Consider the following 4,795-nt stretch of genomic DNA (forward strand, 5'->3'; position numbering starts at 1 on the left):
ATTGATGTATGGACTACATGTATCATATTTCTATATTTTATAAAGGCATTACTTTTGTGGTTATTATACTTACTTGTATTAGTGCCAAATAAACTAAGTATAATAGCGTCCTTGTGTAGTAGGTTCGTATCTATATCAATCGATTGGTTGAATCGATAGTGAGATGATATAGAGAACACTACACTAAACTATTCCTAGTCAAGTATTAACATTCAAGGACAATGTTAATGCATAGAGACTAGCATGTAGGTCAACATGATGATTTGATCTCACAAGTCATGGATATGAGATATCAAGTTGACACATGGGTATGCATTAGAGAATGTATACTGAATGACCCGCCATGAGGAAGTATCATGGATCGTTATATGAGTGTCATATACTTTCTCATGTGGCTATTAGTATGACTATTAGTCCTTGGACCTGAAGTCACCATGGTTCCCAACATAAGGAGTTATATGCTTTGGTTTCGTCAAAAGTCACCCGTAACTGGGTGGACTATAAAGGCGATTACTGGGTGTATAACGAATTATGTAGTGGGATGTGAGTGATGTAGATGGGTAAAATACCGGAACATACGGATTTTATGATAAATAAAATTTATCTGTATTTAGAGGAAGTTTAATTAGAATTAACTCTAAGATTGATTAAGGTTTGATTAATTAAAACTTAATTAAATTTAAACGAAATATGATGGGATTTTAAGTTATTGGTTGTTGGAATGGATTGTGGGCTTTTGGTAATGGGTTGTAATTGGATCTTGACCATTAAGAAGCTTTGAGAAGGTATAAAGGACCGGTTGAGAAAAACCTACAGTAGCCGAAAGTTTTTCTTCTCATCGCGATTTTCTCCTCCTTGTTCTGTTCGCGCCGTCTCCGCCGAAGCCAGGAGAAAGGCACGCCGACACTGCCGCCTCCTCTCCTCCTTTCCTTTTGTCGCCTTGCTGCCCAACACCGCCGCCTTCGTCGCCCATAGCACGGAGAAGGAGCCTTCCCTTCCTCGCTGTCGGCGAAATCTCCTTCCCTAGCAGCACGCCTAGCTCGACGCCGCCGCGCCTCCTTGCCGTCGCCGTTGTCGCAAATCTGCCCCGCCGCCACCACCGTCGCGCCCCGCCTGCAAACACCGCGGTCCGGCGTTGCTTTTCCCTGTCGCTGAGCAGCCGCCGCCTCCACGTCAGGGCTGACCGACCGAGATTGAGGAAGTTGCTGCCAGGAAGCAAAGGAAGAAGAAATCGGGAAGTTGTTGGGTGATTTGGGAACCGATCACGACCTTCAATTTCCTTGAATCTTGTGGTTCTGCCTCAAGGAAGAACCAAATCGAAGGAGAGCTAGGGCTTCAATCTGAGGTAAATGTTCTTGTAGTTGTCTTAGCTATTTTGTTAGGCTTATGGTTTAGCAATGGAATTGTGGCTTAGAGTTATTGTTCGGTTGGGATTATGAGGTGAGCAGATGGGTTTAAATGGGTGGATCAATTCTTGAATTTAATGATGTTGTAGACTACTGTTGGAAATGGTAGAACCATCGGTTTGATTTTTCCATGTGTTATATTGATCAATTTGTTGGTAAAGTTGGTTAGGTCGTAATGATCAAACAAGGGTTGAGGTTAATACAATTAATTTAATTAATTAATTAGTTAATTAATTAATTAGGTTGTGTTAACAAGACCTAAATGGTTAGATTAACTAAACTTCGGGTTAGGTTAAATTAGAGTTAAAACTAATTATGGTTTGGTATGATTCTATTAGTTTAGTTGCGAGTAAATGTTGAGTTAATCTTTAACCATGGGTTAGGGTTAATTGGATGAGTGGGAGTGAGTTATAGAATTTTAATTATTGTAATTTGATACAGTATGGTTGTAGTAAGTATTGTATTATCGTTTGTTGCAGGACCTTGATTTGGTTGGTCCTATTACACGGAGTCTGATTATATTTTCTAGGGGTTCTAGCGTGGACAGACTTCTGATCAGGTGGGTACCCCTGTACTTGGTCAATACAGGAATTCCTTTTCTGTGCATGTATTGTTGCTTTCGATCTATTCTGTTGATATCCATATTGTATAGATAGTATTTAGTTGATACCCCTGATTATCATTGTTGATACCTGTTGTTTGATCTTATATGGTCCATTTGATATCATGTTGATACCTTTGTTTCAGTAGAATCTATCCAGTTGATACCATCTGACTCGTTGCTTGTTATCTGTTGTATGACTCTCATCTGATCTAATCCTGGCTAGAATAATCTTAACCATGATATTATTGACCTATGTTGATCCCTATTGATTCCTGTTGAGCATGTTAATTAAATTAGCTATTACATGTTGGATGATCATCATATTTAGTTGATACCCTTGATTATCACTGTTGATACCTGTTGTTTGATCTTATAATGATCTATTTGATATCATGTTGATACCTTTGTTTCAGTAGAATTTATCCAGTTGATACTCATCTGATTCGTTGCTTGTTACCTGTTGTATGATCTCCATCTGATCTATTCCTGGCTAGAATAATCTTAACCATGATATCATTGACCTATGTTGATCCCTGCTGATTCCTGTTGAGCATGCTAATTAAATTAGCTATTACATGTTGGGATGATCATCATGCATCCATAGTAGTTGTAGGTGTTGAATGTTGTTGGCTCTTACCTGATGCCGTGTTGTGGTGTCACATGGGTAAGAGGTTGCACTACAGTTGGGTGCGACCAGGACTGGCTACATTGCCCTCCTGCTACACTGCCACTCCCCACTTATTTTTAGTGGTCAGTTGCTGGAGTTTGCGCAGTATGTCCTGTTGTGCACCTCATGTTCATTTCCGAGAGGAATGGCTGGGGACGACGAGTGCAGACAGTGACTTGACTTGTTATTTTTGATTGCGATGGTTGATGCATATTACATGCATTCGTTGGTAGGTTATTACATAGTTTACTTTATTCATATGCATGTTGATTGTTGCATTTATTTGCCATGATTGTTGCACTTGTATGACATTACATACATGCTTACATGTACCTGATTCTATACCTGTTGCACAGTTGATCTTTCCATATCGTCCCCGTTGATATACCATGCTTGATTAGTTGATACTCTTGATACTCTGTTGATACCTGCTACCATATATGTGTTATCTTGTTTCTTCTATACATGTTTACTTAGACTTGTATATCCTTGTTGTTCCTTATGATTATCTTACATGCACATTTCCTGTACCCACTGAGCATCTAATGCTCACTACCCAGACCCTGGGGTTTTTTGTTTTCTCCCCAGGTAACAGATAGGTACTTGGAGCTTGGAGTTCGGTCGACTGCTGCTGTCTCATCTTGGAGGGTTTTCCTGTTAGTTGCATTTGGTCTGTCGTTGTTTCTAGTATATTTACTATTCGTGGACATGTCGTTATAGTTTGGATTTGTTATGACTGTAGTGTGTTGGATTTATACTTGTTATCGGATGTTGATTCGGATTTCGATGTTTTCCGCTTAGTATGTGTTGCTTTTGTCGCATTATTTTGTTTAGTGTGCATGTGTTAGCTGTCGTGTGGCCGTGTGGGCCTTATTTATAATTGTCTGTGGTTGTGTGTATTGATTGGACGAGTAGTCCTATTCCAGCCGCCTGTGGCTGAGTATATTATGCATGTATTCAGGGAAATTGTCACGGTTACAGGGGAGATGCTGTCGAAATTTTTCGGACGGCCTTCTCGGGGCGTGACAATTTAGTGGTATCAGAGCAGGCTAGGTTCATTCGGATTTCCGTTGCATTGGAGTTCTCGGTGTCCGTCGGATTTATTGCGTATTTGTAGTCTCTGTGACCTATCATTTCATCTGTAGGGTTATTAGGTCAAGCATGTAGGTTTATGAGTTGCTTTCTCGCCGAATTTGTCGTCGTATCGGTTTTATCGAATTTTGAGTACTCGATCCGAATGTGAGATGGACAGACAGCGGCACGAACCTTCCAAGCAAGTTGTAAGTAAAGTTTCTAGTATATTTATCTTTTGTTCTAGAAATTTATTTGTAGTTGTATATTACCAGGTGTTATCATGGCCCCTAGAAATCGTGGACGTGGTCGGCTACGGAAACGACCTGCTAGGTTTGCGGACCCGGAGGTTTCTGAGGAGGATATGGTTCATCAGGAGCCTATCCATATTCCTTCAGCGGGGCAGAGTCCTCTGACTCCGGAGGTACCTATACCGGATCCGGTACCGATGGTAGCTAGTCAGATGGGATCTAGGAGCCGGATTTTGGCACTGGCCAAATCAGTAAAGGAACGGATGACTACATTCCATGGGGGATCTGACCCATGGCTCGCACGTTCGTGGTTGGAGAACGTGATCGAGGTTTTCACTTATATTACCTGCACTGAGGCAGAGCAGGTTGAGCTGGCTGTATTCCACCTCCGTGATCAGGCTGCCACGTGGTGGAAGACTCAGAGGACCGTCCTCGGAGAGGCAGTTTGCGTCTTATTCAGCTACTCAGCCGGCTAGCGCGGAGTTTGGGTCGGTTTATGCTATTACTCAAGAAGGAAGCGCAGCGGAGGCGTAGTAGGGCTGATATCGATGGATCGATCATTCTGAGGAAAATTAGGCGAATTTCGATGATTAGATCGTGTAACCTAGCAGTTTCTTTACCCTCGGGTGAAGTACTGATTACGAATTTGAAGATTAGAGGATGGCAGTTGAAATTCGATAGTCATACCCTTACTGTGGATTTCAAGTGCTGGATATGATGGAGTTTAGTATCATTCTGGGTATGGATTGGTTAGTCACTATCATGCTACGATGAATCATCGGGCTGAAGTGATTAC

At 41.5% G+C, this 4,795-nt stretch overlaps 1 long non-coding RNA gene across 1 annotated transcript; it reads left to right on the plus strand.

Annotated features, from left to right (window-relative positions):
* The first annotated feature begins 1,288 nt into the window (after positions 1-1,288).
* Positions 1,289-3,652, plus strand: LOC141816820 (uncharacterized). The gene is made up of 3 exons (XR_012600745.1): positions 1,289-1,345; positions 1,886-1,965; positions 3,266-3,652. It is a non-coding gene; the product is annotated as an uncharacterized LOC141816820 (long non-coding RNA).
* Positions 3,653-4,795: the final 1,143 nt, after the last annotated feature.

This window comes from Curcuma longa, unplaced genomic scaffold (genome assembly GCF_044706935.1).
Source record: "Curcuma longa cultivar G26 ecotype Majalengka, Jawa Barat unplaced genomic scaffold, ITB_CL_G26_1.1 contig_18286, whole genome shotgun sequence".
In the NCBI taxonomy this organism is placed as follows: Eukaryota; Viridiplantae; Streptophyta; class Magnoliopsida; order Zingiberales; family Zingiberaceae; genus Curcuma; species Curcuma longa.